The 17,253-nt window shown below is 37.7% G+C and overlaps 1 long non-coding RNA gene across 6 annotated transcripts in view; it reads left to right on the top strand.

The window, feature by feature from the left end:
- Nucleotides 1-17,253, top strand: part of LOC102982059 (uncharacterized) — a 155,940-nt gene that overhangs the window by 78,840 nt on the left and 59,847 nt on the right. For 4 of the 6 annotated variants that reach the window (XR_002891085.2, XR_008615404.1, XR_008615403.1 and 1 more), the window contains one exon: nucleotides 15,637-15,725. The exons of the other annotated variants lie outside the window; for them this stretch is intronic. This is a non-coding gene — a long non-coding RNA (uncharacterized lncRNA). The remainder of the gene's footprint in view (nucleotides 1-15,636; nucleotides 15,726-17,253) is intronic. 6 annotated transcript variants of the gene reach the window in all.

Genomic DNA, 17,253 nt, shown 5'->3' with positions numbered 1-17,253 from the left:
CTATGACAGCTCAAAGGATATGGCTCAGAATACTACCTATGACCCTTAAAGAGGAACTAAATGTCCTTGACTATGCTTAATGAATAAACTATTATTCAGCCTTGTTGGACTGTTTTCCTTTGTTTCTGCGCTTTCTCACTTCTCTGATTACACTTATAATTTGGCTAAAGTTTTTCCACAGACAGAAGGCAGGCTGAGGACACGGTGGGAAAGAACCATACGGCCATGCTCCGTTTCAGTACGAGATAGGCAACACTCTCCTGAGCCCACTTCTTGGAGAGCCCTACACAAGGAAGACACAGAAATGTTTCCTTTCCTGAGACCTCACTGCTCACCTCTAGGGAAGGTGTTCTTCTCCATCTTCCATTACAGAGTTCCATCACACAGCTTTCCCAAGGGAGTTGGTCCACCTGGGATACACGGGAGAAGGTAGCAAACTAGGTCTCTTCCTTTGACTATTGTGTTTCCCTTCATCTGTTAACAGTGTATACTTCATTTATATAAAGAGAGAGAAGAAAAAGACAGAAATTGGATGACTATTGAGATAAGAGTAAAGGGACATATTTAGTTTCAGTAAGTTCAGTTTAAGTCTTAGAAGGTGGTGGTGAGTAAATTGTGGAAAGATTTGAAGAGTTGTTCAAGGTTTCATTCATTTTTAAATTAACTGACTCATTCATTCATTCTGCAGTTATATACGGTGCTTTTACTCTGGGGTGAACATGCGTAGACAATGAGGATTCAGAGATGAACATGACATAGTCCTTACTCTTATGGGGATTGTACTTTAGTGGAAAGATGCGCAGTAAAGATCAACCTTACCTGAAGAAAGGTGTGGGAGTCTGTCCCTGGCTCCTGGGAGTTAACCTCTAGGCCCTCGTAATATTCTGCCCAATAAGAGTCTCTTTGTTTACATGGAGACCTTTGGCTGTGACAGATAGCCTATGTTAACACTGTGATTTATAGGTATCAGCTCCACCTTTGAAGGCGAGAGAGACTAAAGTCAGCCATGCAGGTGGTTACCTGTGTCTACATGGCTGACCTCCAATAAAAACCCTGGACTCAAGGTTTGGATAATCTTCTCTGTTTGGCAATATTCTGTTCTGGGAGAAGTAAGTGCTGCTACATGACTCCACTGGGAAAGGAAAACTGGAAGCTCATGCCTGGAACTCTTCTGTACAATGTGCCGTGTGCTTTTTCCCATTGCTTATTTTAATCTGTATCCTTTTGTTGCAATAAACCATCACTCTGAGTATAATGACTTTCCTGAGTTCTGTGAATCCTTTTAGCAAATCATTGAACCTGAGGGTGGTTTTGGAGACTGACTAAACTCTCAGAACAGACATAAATGACTGACTACAGGGCAGTTATTAATAAAGCAAAAGATACATGCTGTAGGGTCTAGAGGAAGGGCACATAATCTATTCTGTGTGGTCCGAGGGAAATTTATTAGAACAAAAGTATAAAGTGCATCTTAAATATGAGTAAAAAAGGGGAAAACTTATTCCAGGTAGGAGAAAAAGTCAAAATCGATGTGGTGGAAGGGCATGGAAAATTGGGGCTTTTCAAGTGGTCCTATATAATTAGTAAATTGATATGATGTATAGAAAGCGATGATTCAAGAATAAGAGATAGCAATCGTAAGATCCTTGACATCTTTTGCCACATAGCTGATAGGAAGCTATTATATGACACTAAGAATGGAAGTGGCATAGTGCTATTGCATTTTCGATAGATTATTCCTAGCAGCAGTGGGGAGCAAATGCTTGAAACAAGGAGATCATTCAAGAGGACATGACAGTATTTTAGGCTAGAATGATGAAGGCTTATGGGAAAAGAGAAGTTCTCCTTTGGAAGTGTTGATTTTTAAGCATCAGTGAGATCTGAAGTGGAAATGTGTAATAGTAACTAAATACAAGAATGAGGAAGACAGACAAGTGGCCTAACATGCAAAGCATACCAAAGGGACGTTGACCTCAAAAACTGTGGATTTTATTAAATATTTCAAAGACATAATGAAATAATAGGTCTTCAGTATTACAAGTCCAGCATCTCTGTCAAAATGGCTGTGGAGTGAGTAGAAAGCAGTTATTTGAAATGTGTGGTATATTGTCACTGTTGGAGAGGAGGCAGATCTCAACTACAACTAACAAAGAAAATTGCAGATTTTTTTTTTTTTTTTGTGGTACGCGGGCCTTTCACTGTTGTGGCTTCTCCCGTTGCAGAGCACAGGCTCCGGACGCGCAAGCTCAGTGGCCATGGCTCACGGGCCCAGCCGCTCCGCAGGATGTGGGATCCTCCCAGATCAGGGCACGAACCCGTGTCCCCTGCATTGGCAGGCGGACTCTCAACCACTGTGCCACCAGGGGAGCCCCCTTTTTTTTTTTTTTTTTTAACTCTGTTCACAAGGGACCAGATGATAGGACAAGGATGACTCAGGGAAGATTTATCCCCGTAACTAGCAAAGCAAAATTCGCACTGTAGTCCCTGCTGTTGCTGAAGTAAGGCTGTCATCTTATATCCTGATCTATCTCTCTGAGAACTAATGAATTTTCCCCTAAAGTTCTAGCAAATTCCCTATTAGGGAGAGAGTGTGGTATGGTGAGGAATGCTGTACTGGTGGTGGATCTTCAGTGAACAACTCTTGCTTGATTGAATGATTTAATCTAAAAACCTTCTCATGCCATGAATTCTACTTGTTCAATCTATGATTTGACCATGGGCATTGCTGCTTTTCTTATCCAACTCTGTTTTATATATTTGTTGTTCAGCTGAACTTAACATGTGACTCCATTTCATTCTTGGGGGAGAATGCCCAAACTCTGCCTCTTTCTTCCCTGCTGTACAACTCCATACCCAGTCTGGACAGCTCATAGAAGCCTTACCCTTTATGTGGTCCAGTTAGGATGCTACTTCTAGCGCACACTTCCTTTGTGACCTAGAGTCAGAGTACCCCTACTAAATATTTCTCATCTAAAATATATTTGAACTAAAATAATTACTGAGATCTCTTCTAATCTGTCATCCCCTGAGTCCAGGACAGAAGCAATAACATTAGAGTTGTCCGTTGAAAGAGAAATTGAATTTCATCAGAAAGAAAAGGGATACAATGATTTTGAATGGAGAAGGATTAGGTTGAGAGAATGTAAGCAACAATACATAAATTATGATATATGTAGGTAAGAGTCAGTGGGACTGGATGGTTGAACCTAAATAAAGGATGAGTGTGAGATGAATGGAGATGTGAGGGTCTTGGGACTTGGAACACTAAGATGCTAAAGACTCAAATAGGTACCCAAATTCCCATACCAATCCATGATCAGGAGTCCAAGACCTCAAGGCTGGGAACTGCACTAAAGAGAGGCCTCCCAAGATATTTCACCCCAAATAAAAGAGTTTTATGGTCAAATAAACCTGGGAAACAGGCATTCATTACCTCACTCCTGAAAATGCAGAATGTACTTTAACATTTTAAAGACAAAGAATTTCTGCAGTGAGAAAACCATCAACGTTGTTTAGCTCAGCATTTCCCCAGTTATTCAGCCTTGGAATACTCTCTTTATTTGCATTCCATAAATGATCACACTCGGACTTGTGCTAGCCCAGTGCAGTGGAGAGCATATCTAAGGTTTAGAACCGTGGTCATCAGAAATGCTGAGAGGCAGAGTCTGGGCTCAGGTGTGAGGGTGGAAAAGGGTCATTGTCCAGCTGTTCAAGGCTTTCTGTCAAAGGCAAACCCTTAAAGAGGGGAACCCACCCAAGCGGATTTCTTCCAAAAAAAAGATTTGATTCTAAACCCTCCTCATTCCCTTTATCTTCTCAGTTAGGGAAGTAGTGGCAGTTCAGGAGCCCGTAGATAAAAAGAAAGTGGCATCAGCTGTTTAAAGAAAAGGCTTATTGAGTTTAAAGCTGCAGGTGGAGTCCAGATAAACACATCTCAAGCCAACTTAGGTAGACCAAGAAGAGAAGCTGCTTTTTCAGAGTTTTAAAGTTTGTTGGCCTTTCTCTGTGCGATGCGCTAACATAACAGGTTTGACTCACCAGGAGATGACGCATATAGCACGGGGAGTTTGAAAAAGCACTGCTTAACCTTGCTAAGAAATGCTGATTTTAAGAACAGCTGGATTATTGCTTTCTGATCCTCGACCATCAGCCCAGCAAGGACAAGAGATGTCTTGATGAAAAACATAAAAATAAAAAATACTTCATTGGGCAAATAAATCTAGTGAATATTGATGGCAATATTTTCCCCAAGTTGGGGAAAACAACTTGACTAAAAATAATCCTTTTGTGTGTAAGTAAAGGTGGCACCATCACTGCAGGAATCTGGAGATGCATATTGTATGAAGAGACCATTTCAAAGTGTATTTTTCCATTGACATTTCAAATAAATATTTTTAATCTGCTCTTGTAGAATCTAGTATTCATGCTTCATCATCAACCACTGAAACAACAGGTTGAAGCTGAACATTATCAATCTGGTGACTCAAACATGGATAGGGATTACTTCTGTTGGTTGCGTGAAGTGAATGCAGTTAGAAACAAACAGTTAATAATGAAATTTGTGAGCAAACACTGAACTAATTATTCGGGAGGGCAAAATGTAGACCAAAGAAAATAGACACACTGCCATAGATTTATTGAACCCCTACTATGTGCAAACCTCCTGGACAGATTAGAAGGAAATAATTTAGTAGAGAATTTAGTTTCTATGGTTTCAGTTCAAACAAAGGGTGGGGGATTCATTGAAGGGAATACAGAAGAATCCTATATAACCCAAGGGCAGAAAAATGTATAAATCAGCCTTCCAAGAACAGGAAAATTACTCGGAATAAAATAAACAGCTCTCTATGTAGCCTCAGCCTCTCTCTATGCACTTAGACTATAGTCTTTGTTCTCCTATAACACTGGATGGCACGAAACTTTGCCTTATAATGGTACTGATTCCAGCCTTGGCTTCACATAAATGTTAGGTCAGAGGAGAATGCGTCCCAGTCTCTCAGTTTAAATTCTCTCTTCAGAGAAAATCTGATGGTTGCTGGACAAAAAATAGACTGAAGGACTTTGGTCTAGGTGTCTCTTCTCCAGAAAGCAAGGACTTAGTTGCGAGTGTGCCCATATATGATATGTGTGCTTGATCCTTCCGTACTATGGAAGGGCTAGGTTTTTAAGAAGATATTTGGATGAGGCAGACCACTGAATATGTCTATTGTACTTATCCTTGGAAAGCTTATGTTTAGATGAGACAAAAAGGCAATTTATGCTAATTGCTAAATAACAGATGATAACATCCTCTGGGATGCAGATGTGAATTTAATCTTGGATTTGGAAAGGGAAATTCAAACAGAGATGGAAAACTAATAGGGAGAGTATTTTGGACAGAAGAAATGCTCTCTGGTCATACAGATGGTAATGCATAAGGAATCTTAATGGTAGGTTGGTTCATTTAATTAAAAATATTTTGGGAGAACTTTCTTTATTCTGGACAATATATGAATATCACATTTGTTCACAATATTTATTGAGCATCCACTGTGTGCCAGGCACCATTCTAGGTGCTAGAAATACAGGAGCAAATGAAAGTTTTTGTCCCCAGAAGCTTCTATTTTAGTAAAGACAGACAGGAAATAAAATTGTAATTTTCCACGTGTTGTTGAGTGGTATGCAATGATTAGTTAAATGAATAATTAACATAAATATAAATAGTTTTATTTCCAGCTTCCTCCATGAAGCTGGAACCTTGATTATTTCTGGAAATCTGGGTTTATATCCTCACAGCTTTACAGACTAGAGAGAATAATCTTTTCTGAAAATTCCAGTACGAAAAATATCTTTAAAAAAATCTTTTAATAATCTTGCTAGGGTCATGACTATTTCTTCTCTCTCTCTTAAACCAAACACTGTAGTCAGGAGAACAAGGTTTATGTCTCTATTTCTCTGTAGTGTCTATAGTCATGTGTGTATCTCTCAACTACTTGTTGTGGCCTGGGAGATTTTGCTAGCTCATCTATTTCACTAAACCCTCTAAACACTGGAATACCGCATGGCTCAGTCCTGGGATCCCCTCTCATCTCCAGCTGCATTCTCTCCATATGTAATTCCATTCAGTTTGAGGGTTTTGTAATAATGTCTTGACATTGCTGACTCCAAAACTTTTTACCTGTCTTTTTATATCATGCTGGTGTATCCTTTAACTCTATTGGTTATTTTATGGGCATCCTAAACATGGGTCCAAAATTGTACTCTTGAGATACCTAGCACCCTTTTTTCATCATTTTTTCCTCCCCATATAAATAAGTGGTCACACTTTCCACCCAAATAGCTAGGCAAAATGAAGGATATATCCTTGGTTTTTACTTTACATGATCTTTCTTCCCACAACCAATGCATTAGCAAGTCTTGTTTTCTATACCTTCAAAGTATATCTTGAATTCATCCATTTCCATCCAACTCTAATGCCCCATCCTACTCAAAGCCACAGTTATCTTTCAAATGGAATATTGCTACAACCCTGTAATGGTCCCTCTGATGATGACTCTGACTGATGACAGACTCATCATCAGGTCACATCATTTCTGTGTTTTCAACTTGCCATCATCTTCCTATGACACTCAGAATGAAATCCAAATCTCTTACCCAGGTTTACATATACTGACAGCATTTCTGTTACGTACCCAGTATCGATCAGAAAGGAACATTACTGTTTTGGACAGGGAAAACACATCAACATGAGTTGGTAGAAAAAACTAAAAAGTAGATTCATGGGGAAATGTACTCTTCTGCAACATACTGTAAAAGAGCTAAAATATAATAAGGAATTGCAGAATGTTTACATTTTTCTCACCACAGAGTGGAGACTGACCAATTAAATCTCGGTTATCTGCAAAGGTTGAACTGCTCATGCACCACATCTCGTTGCCTTGGTGATGGAGTGCCTGAATAATGATATTTCTGCAATAAGTAGAAAAGCCACATGCAAATTCAAGGTGGATCAAAACATGGTCTATTTATCTATACTTTAGAGGAAGGTATAAGAAAAGTTGATAGAGGTTCCGCACCAGAAAAAAAAAGATAAAGAGGAAAATAATGTAATTTATAGGTTAACTGGGGCTTTAACAGCACTCCCACTGACCTTAGTCATAGGTCCTATAAATAAACTAAATTTTTTGAGCATCTCTGTTACAATTCCATTCCTCTTTGATCTATTGCTGAAATGAAATTAAACCTCGGGAAAAAGTAAGGAGGGAGTCAACAGCTTTGTTTACGAGCTTGTATACCTTTCAGTTTCCATTGCATACCCTTTTCAGGGTATCAATATCATATACTGTCTAAAGTAGGTCACTACTGAATATAAACAAGGGTGCTATTAAAATTAAGACAACATGTACAAAATGGGACTATCCTGGGAAATGAGGATACAAGTATGATGCCCCGGTTATGCTCTGCTTTGGTTACTATGTTTCAGCCACACTTGCTTTCTTCTGATTCTTCAGACATATATTCATTCCTATCTTGGGTCCTCGAAGCAACAGTTCCATTCATTGAAAGAAGCTTTTTGACATTTATGCCTCAGCTTAAAGTCACCTTTAAAGATGGCCTTCACTGCCAGCCCGAACTAAAGTATATCGAGTCATTCTTCACATCAGTTTCTCTGTTACAGGCTTATCATATCTTGATTTTTTCATATTTCTTTTACAGTTTGTTCAATACACCTCCAAACTATGAAATAAATTCCTTAAGGGCAGGGTCCTAGCTACCAGAATAGTAGGCACTTAATGTTTGCAGAATAAATGAAACCAAGTAGTTATGTTGGGTCATATTTAAAATGATAATTTATAATTGGTTCATGATTTTTAGATTTAGTACTCAGACATCAATTTATACCACAAAACTCCATTCCTTTTTTGGTTTTGGTTATTGTGGTAGTATTTTGTTGTTATTTCTGTTTTGCCTTGAATTTGCCTTGAGTATTGTTTTCAAGGAAGAATATGTTTTTCATCTTTTTTATTCCTTGTATTTTTTTTTTTGTTGTTGGCCGTACGCGGGCCTCTCACCGCTGCGGCCTCTCCCGTTGTGGAGCACAGGCTCCGGACGCGCAAGCTCAGTGGCCATGGCTCACGGGCCCAGCCATGGAGTGGCATGTGGGATCTTCCCAGACCGGGGCATGAACCCGTGTCCCCTGCATCGGCAGGCAGACTCTCAACCACTGTGCCACCAGGGAAGCCCTATTCCTTGTATTTTTAAAAAAATTTTTTCTCAGAGGAAATAAAGCTTAGTTGGGTATAAAAACTCACTCAGGGTTGTTCCATTGTCTTCTGGAGTTTAAATTTATGGAGACAACGACTTTGCTCTTCAGCAAACTTAGTTTTTCTTCCACAGCTTATAATCCTCCCCATTCTCACTCCATTCCCTGGCCTGAGTGATTGCAGGTGAATTTCTTTATTCGTAATCTTCAAAATAATCTTCTTTAGGCTATTCCTAGGTGTTTGTCTTAGTCAGTTTGGGCTGTTGCAACAGAATACTATATAAGACTGGGTGACTAATAAACAATACGATTTTATTTCTCGTTGTTCTAGAGGCTGGGAAGTCCAAGATCAAGGTGCCAGCAGATCTTTAGTGTCTGGTGAGGGCCGGCTTCCTGGTTCACAGATAGCCACCTTCTTGCTGTGTCCTCACATGGTGGAAGGGACAAGGGAGCTCTCTGGCATCTCTTTTATCGGGGCATCAATACCACTCATGAGGGCTCTGTCCTCATGACCTAATTACCTTCCCCAAACCTCATCTCCTAAATAACATTGGGGTTTAGGATTTTAACATACCAACTGGGGGAAAGGGGCACAGACATTCAGTCTATAGCCATGTTGCTTATTTTACATTAATCTCTCAAAAGGGTACCTGTGATTTAGAGACAGTCCTTTTCAGCTCAGAAGAAGTTTCATTCTACTTTACTCTAATTCTCATTTTCTAAAATTTTGTGAATATCACATATTCTCCTCTTTTTTTAAAATAATACAATCCAGGCTTTTTAAAAATAATATTTATTTTATTCAGTTATTTTCCTTATTTTATTTATTTATTTGGCTGCATTGGGTCTTAGTTGCAGCACATGGGATCTTTGTTGCAGCATGCAGGATCTTTTTGTTGTGGCACACCGTCTCTTCATTGCGGTGGTCAGGTTTCTCTCTAGTTGTGACACACGGGCTCCAGGGGCATGGGCTCTGTAGCTGCGGCCCGCAGGCTTTCTCCTTGAGGCTCACAAGCTCAATAGTTGTGGCACACGAGATTAGTTTCCTGACTAGGGATCGAACCCACGTCCCCTGCATTGCAAGGTGATTCTTTACCACTGGACCACCAGGAGGGTCCATATTCTCCTCTTGAAACACACATTTTTCATCTACTGAGGTTCTGTTCCCTGTTACTCCATTACTACACCTCTTTATTGTCTCAGTGCCATTTTCTTACTATTTGTTTATTTAATATTTTTCTCCTTTATTTTATGGGAGCTTCAGAAGCTTGCCATTCGCATCATTTATTTTCCTTGATTGATTGATTCTGGACCTCCCATTTCTAATGCTCATTTTAATCCTGTTAGTGAATTTTTAGCTTCTTTATATTTCCTTTATATAAGTCTCTCCTATTTTATTATCTCCTGTGTTTAATCTAGGTCCTTTAAACCACGTCATATTGTCCAGTTCTTCATTCTTTTATTCACATTTTGTTGTTTTTATTCATAACATACAGCCAAAACATTTAAACATCTGTGCTTTCTGCAGTAAATATTTTTCAAACTATGTCCTTCCCTTGTATCTCAGTGCTACCATCATTTCTTACAACACAATATATTCCAACCTGGATGTCAACCTGACAGACTAAAATGATAGTAACAGAAGTTGGAGTACAGATACAAAGAAACTGGAATAAAGGTGAAGAAAGAAGAAAGACCAATAACTTGGAAATCTCTGAATCTATAGATTAACTTTTAAGAGTTTAGAAGTGGTGTGGAGATTTTCAAAATCTCTTTTCAAGGAAGTCATTCTGTTTAAGTATGAGTAAAAAGCATGAAATGAAAGAAGGGAAAATGGGATGGAAGTCCCATAGTTTCTGGAATAATGAAGGACCATGAAAGGTAAAAGAGGTTGTGGATTCTTCCAAGGTTTTTCCAAAATCAAGTTTCCTAAGTTGGAGCAGAGCTCTTTGTTCCTGGTTTCCTCAGCTATATCAGGAAAGAAGAAGATGAGGTCATATTCAAAAAAGGGTGGGAGTGGGATTGATATTTGGGGATCTAGAGTCTCCTGTGGACTGCTGTTTCCAGGAAGTTCAGATAAGGCGGCACTTCAATTTTCATTTCAAGGAAATATTTCATTAATTGATAATCAATGCACTTTGCCCTGAATATTTTTTCCTCAGCTTAGAGTGCTTCACAATAGACATCATACCTTAAAATCTATGGTCAAGATTTAAAATTAATTTTATACATCTCCCCAATAGCTAAAGTTAAATATCTGTTATGTAAGTTGTTATAACTCTCAGCGGTCATAAGTTAGGTTGTAGAAGCCCTCTTGTTGGTTTTGTTAAATAATTCATGCCAACAGCATTCATTCAACAAAAAACATAATGAGTTGTTACGATCAGGGAACTTCTGTGCTAAGTGCTTTAGAGACACAGAGATCTCCCTTCAGGAGATCAAAGCCTATTAAAGAAGGTAGTACAAGCATAACAGTACAGGACAGTGTGTGACTCTCAAATTGCAAGTACAATATCCCATGCAACAACTGTACTCATCCCATATCCCATACAACCATTTGTGTAGTTTCTGGAACATAACTGGTCTTCTATAAATAGTGGCAGAATTTTGTCTATTTGTTTTTGTTTGAGAAACTCATGTCAGCTCTTTTAAAGCAAGAGGATTGATTTTATATTAATATCTTTAGTTTTTCCAAACTAGCAAAAGGTTAGGCAGAACGGGATTGCATATTAGGTATCTGCTTATGGATTTACTGATCCCATAGCATAAGGTGACTTTCCAAAGGAGATCATTCCTACAGCATTAGAGGTCCTCTTATAAAGCCTGTGGGTAAACACACCAACTAACATGAGCTAAAAATCTTGAAAAAAACGATTAAATATCTCACCTGTGTAATTTTAAAATGTTAATCTTAATGTGAAGGTTTTAATCATTATTATGGTGGGAAAAGTAGAAAATATATGAAACAATTGTCTTTGATATATGAGATCTAAGCATCACATTTAGATAAAAGACTTGATGCTTCTGCCATTGCTAATTATAAAGATGGTTACTGGGATGGTGCTCATGGCAGGGACTATAAAGCAGGTGATGGCAACAATGATGATGTGATGTTAGTGTGGTGCTAGTGCTAAAATTAATACCAATTGCATAGCAATGTGAACAATGATGAGGTGCTGCTGACGGATGATACTGGTGATACGGCAAGGATGATTGTGATTATAATGCTACTGATGAGGTGATTAAGTAACGATAGAGACAATGTGAAGGTGACATCAACGGCTGATGACGATGAGAATGAGGAAGGTGATGAATACAGTGACTGCAAAGCTCCAGGACTTGGACTTGGAGAGACAAAGTGGGTTGGACGATGTAGGTCCTCTTTTTAGCCAGTAGGAACTAATAAGTAATGGATAGAGAAATATCTTCAATGCCTTGGGAGCAAATAAATACTTGGGACTTTTGAATAGTTCTTGAATCCAAAAAGGAATAAAAGTGAATTACTTGCTAAACAAGAAGTTTGTGCACTGAGACTTGAAATTAACTTGTGATGAAAATAAAAATAAGTCAGCTCTTGCATGTTTGCAATTTTGAGCAATGATTCTCTGCAAAAAGAATTTCAAAAATTTAGAAAAACCTAGAGTTCATTTAACTAACCCTCCAATTTTTTAGCTGGATTAATTGAGAAACTGAAAGAAAGTGACATACTCTTAGATCTATCATAATCTTAAGTCACTGTTTTGGTAAACTAAAGGAACTTACAGGTAATTACCTTAAGAGTTCATTCAATGCATTAAAAAAGACAACACAACTTCTTGAGCACCTAACTGTTGCCTGGAATTGTTCAAGGGCTATAAGAAGTAAAAATGCATGTTGAGAGAGACCAACAAAATTACCACAAAGCCAACTTCTACATTAAACTTGCTTCCTTGAGAAACTACTGGCATCACTGAATGAATCTTGACTGAATGACTACTCTGCTCCCAGCATTTCTGTAGGCACTTAAGAAATATAGACACAGTAAAAAAGAATTCCTTAAAAGAAGTGAGATAAATTTGAGGAAAAAAATCAAGACATATACTATATATCATAATGAAAGCACTTTGGATTAAGAATCAGATAAAATGGGTTTTTGCTTTGGCACTTATCAATCATGAGGCTGTTTATAAAAATTCCTCAGTTTTCTTCTTTAGACAATGCATATAAAGATACTTGGCCTGCCTGAACATGAGGATATATCACTTTCATGTAAGATTACATATGAGCAAGTTCTTTATACATTTTAAAACACTGACATTTTTAGGAACTACTGATAGAAGGTAATTCTTTTTCCCCAAACTGCAACCTTATGAGGAATCATTTTCTTTAAATCTAGTCTTTGTCTCTTTTTACTACTTTATTATCTCCTCCACTGAGAAGCTGAAGTTACTCATAAATGTGGGGGGAATAAATTGGTCTGGTCTGATCAGCTCGGCCCTTAGTCTTTGGAACTAATGTTCACAAAGAACATGAGTTCTCTACTTCATGCTGTGAATTCTACCTGGGAAAATTGGACATGCCTACCCCAATACAGTGCTAACTGGGACTGGGTACAGAGGTGTCTGATTCTTGGGTTGGGTATTAACAAGCCTACTTGCTATCGGAGTAAAGCCACATACTCAAACTCAGCCTTTATCAGTAGTGAACGTGATACTCTGGCATCCATCTTTAATTTTTGATGTTATCCTGATTTTCTTGGTTTGGAAAAATCCCCAAATTTACTAGGAGTTACACTGTAATTAACATTAGTATAAGTTATGATTATTAATCCAGACAATTCTGCTTATCTTTTATCTAAAATATATTGCATAATTGCACAGTGGAGGTATCATTTCCCTCTTAAAGAATTATCCAATAGATTCAGATGGTGCTCTTTTCTGCAGGAGGTGAGTGGTGACATTTGCGTCATGTATTAGCCATTACTGACATAGATAGCAACTACACTAAGTTAGGGTACTAAAAAAGAAATTGCTCTGAGATATATTTCCTTGACTCTATCTATGCAAATCAGCACATTATGCAAGACATCGTATGGCCCAAGTTATAAATAGGCTCTATTTGGAGATCTTTGAGCTTAACAGAAAGGCATCATCCTTTTAAAAAGACCCTCCCTTCCCACCAGTCAAGGCAAAGATTCACTAACCCAAAGCAGTTTCCTGACTTCCCTATGTGTGTCCCAATGACCCTGATGATCTGGAAAGTGGGCTAGAATCCTGTGGAAAGACTTTACTGAGGACACAATTAAATTCAGAGAAATATAACCAACTTAATTGCATTTCTTCCATGTTTCAAGAATAGCTCTGGGGAAACAAAGATAAGTAAGACGTGGAATTGACTCTAAAGAACCCACCAGTCTAAAGTATGAGGCCAAAGAGCAGCAAATGATTATAGCTATTTAATAAATGCAACAATAAGTATGCAGAAGCTACAATGGGGGCATCAAAAAGAACGATTGATCCTAAAGTGGTTCATATGTTGGACAGAAGAAAAGAAAGTCATTAGAAACCAATGTAATAATAAGTGTAAATTCCTGCAATGGATAAAACAAAATGCTATTTTCATAGAGTCACATATATTTTGGTATTGCTAAAATATAAAGAGAAAGGATTTGGAGAGAAAATAAAGGTCCAGGTTATGAAAGGCTTTTTCTGCAATACTAAAAGACTTGAAATTTATTCCATAATAGTGTAATGTCCATTGGGTGGTTTTTAAGCATAGGATTGATGTTATATTTCCGGTTTAGAAAGATCAGAGTTAAGCCAGAGTAGAGAATGGCTTGAATGGGGTAGAGACTCTAAGTAGGAATACCAGTTATATGGCTGTTAAAATATACCAGGTGAGAACAGTCATAGTTCTTCATAGAGGAGTTTAAATTAGGAGAAAGCTTTTGAAGCAAAATATGAATTGAGAAAAAAAGTAATGGATTATGAGTAATGAATCTCTGCCCAAATGGCATCTCCATATGTCTTTATTTGTACTTAGTTTTAAATAAATAATAACTCTTTGTTTTCCCTGTTTGTATTTTTTAAATGTGGGTGAGAAGAGAAAAGTAAAAATCACCTAATGGTCCTTTGTTGGGCTTGGAAACCAAACTGAACAAGAAGAAAAAGTAGCCAGTGGAGTATGAATGGAGTTCCACTGTAAGGACTCTATCAAGGAGCCAAAGTATTGCAGTTCAAAAGTTGGTCTGTGATCATCTAACCCATGACTATGGTCATCTGACTTATAACTTGTTTATCCTGACCTGGGACCTTTGAACAAGAAACTCACCATACCATCAGCTTTTGGAAAGTACATAAAAATGGTATTGCCTATGCAGACTAGTTTCTGAAAGACCTCACGCTACTTTCTGTCCTGAATCAGCTATCCTAGTAGGCAACTCTATGTTTCTTGCCTCACCCTTGAAATTTGTTGCTATCTGTTGAAGTATCTGTCATCCTCTACTACTTATGCAGTCATCCTCAGAGGGCCCTGAGCTGGCCTCCTACCAATTAGACTTCACTCCCATACTCTTCTCCCACTAATCATAACTCTACTCAGGGTCATTATATTGATATTGTAATTATCATATCAAGTTGTTACAATTCTATATAATACTATACTAGATTATTATAATAATTGTTATAATGATATATAATATTTTAGTGATACCATGTTTTGGGTTAGGCAGTTCTGGTATAGATGAAAAAGCTCAAGGTTTAGAAACAGACTTACCTAAGCTTTAGTACACACTGATTTTTTTCATTTAGGTGTGTGATTTTATGCAGCCAAAGCCAGAGTCTATTTTTCACTTGTGGAATGAGAACAGGAATATGTATTTCAGGGGAATGATGGGCAGGTCTACTGAGGAGCTTAGCATAGTACCTTAGTACGTTAGTACATTAGTCTTTCATATGGTCTTTTACCCAAAACCTTTCTCCAGAGGAATTTTTAAAAATATTGGAAGCACTATGTTGAATGATAGGAAAATAAAGCACCTGAATTACCACAGTAGTTTATGCTATGCTAGATATTACTTTGTATTTGAATAACTCACTCCCAGATATTTTCAAGATTTAAACAACAACAGAAGACTATTTCATGAACAGTCTTCTTTACCTTCACTTTTGTCAGGGCTTCACAAACAGTTCATATATTTAGAAATGCAATTGTGGACTGAAAACAGGTGGTGTCATTGGCTATAGGATTATATCTTTCACATCATTCTTCATTTATAGGAGAAGGGACACTCTCTTAAGGAGGCCACATCATCAAGTCATATTTCAATGGTGGGACTGGATTTTTTAAATACTCATTTTTTTTCCTCCAAGTGCAGAGAAAACTGGAAAAAAATAAGTACATGTATTTGTTCACAGAGAAATACTTGACTTTGCTATGATACTGCAACTGGCAATAAGGAAACGTGAATTTCAACTGAAAGAGCTGCTGGGAGACTACAAGAAAGGTAAACATGACAGGGAAATGCCAGCAAAAGATGTGCCCGTCAGTTGCCAGCTCTTTTAAACCATTTTAGGAACATGACATATTTCCCTCTTAAAACTGTGATGTTTTGGAAACATTAGGGGTCCCTCTCTCTCTTTCTCCTTTGAGCTCATTGGAAACTCTCCTCTTTGATATCAAGCGTGTTTTGACTTCCTGTTTTGGGAAATTGGGAATTGAGAACCAATGTATGGAAAATTCTGGTTATCAAAAAGAGAACCTACAAATGGTCCCAGAACCTTCCCAGCCCATAATGCTCGGGATGAGCATAAATAGGAAAGCAGCTTCGATGACTGACTGACTCACCCTGTGCGCCTGGGACTTGTTTTGTAGTTCACCTAGCAGGTGCAATTATGTCGGCAAAGAATGGGATGAAGAAATGACCTTTGAAGGCAGCTCTGGGGTGTGGGAGCTATGTGTGGAAACCTTATTAGACATCGGAAGCAGAGCTTCCGAAATAATAGTCCAAGTGTAAAATAGCACCTCTGGATAATTGTAGTATAATACAATAGTTTTGGCAGGAAAATTTGAAAAGAGATACTAGATAAAATGTGACTTGAAACTCCATATTCTTACGGGAAGTTCATTTAACTTCTTGAGACTTTTCCCATTTGAAAATCCAAGAAAGTGCAGCTGAATTTTAATTAACTGCATTTTGCTAATTTGTATGTTATTTGTATTATATCAAGAAACTTAAATATTAGTTTGACTTAATCAAACAGTAAGGGTTGTATGTGCACCACATACGATACACTGTGTTAGGCAACCTGGTGGAATAAAGGTGGATCAATTATTTATTTATAAATTTTACTTTACCTGCTTTTAAATTTATTTTGCAGTGACTACAAGTATACTGTTTCCTTAATAAAATAGAAATATATTATCCAAATCATATTGAAAGAAAGGGAATTATTTTACCAATATCCCAGCAAATGTAACTATTGCTTTCGAACATTAAATTTACCATGGCCTTTTTGGCACATCTAAGGGAAACAGTGAAACAGAGAGGATAATATTATTCCCCGACATGATGAAAAAAACACAAGTTTTTCAGTAGATATCAGCTTTTCTATGATAATTAGTTCTTAAAAGATTTTACTGTTGTGGCCCTTTAAATAAGAACAACAACAAAAAATTCTGTGCTCAAAGCGGAAATAAAATAGTAGCTAGGCTGCAAGGGAGCTAAGAGTACAGGCTCTACTCTAACCACTCCATGAGGGTCAAATTCTAGCTCTACAGTTTGTAGCTCAGTGATCTGTGGTAAACGAATGTTTTAAAACCTCAAGTTTCTCCTCTGTAAAATGGGATACTACTACTACTAAGATCTAAAATTTATAGAGTACTTACAATGTGCTAAGTTCTCTTCTAAATGTTTTCTATTTATTAATTTATTTTATCCTCACAACAGCCTATATGATTAGAATTATTTTTATTTTAAAATGGGGACACTGAGGTACAGACTGATTAATTAACCAAGATGTATGACACAGCTA

This window comes from Physeter macrocephalus, chromosome 16 (assembly GCF_002837175.3).
Source record: "Physeter macrocephalus isolate SW-GA chromosome 16, ASM283717v5, whole genome shotgun sequence".
Classification (NCBI taxonomy): Eukaryota; Metazoa; Chordata; class Mammalia; order Artiodactyla; family Physeteridae; genus Physeter; species Physeter macrocephalus.
This window is presented reverse-complemented; position numbering and strand designations above follow the sequence as displayed.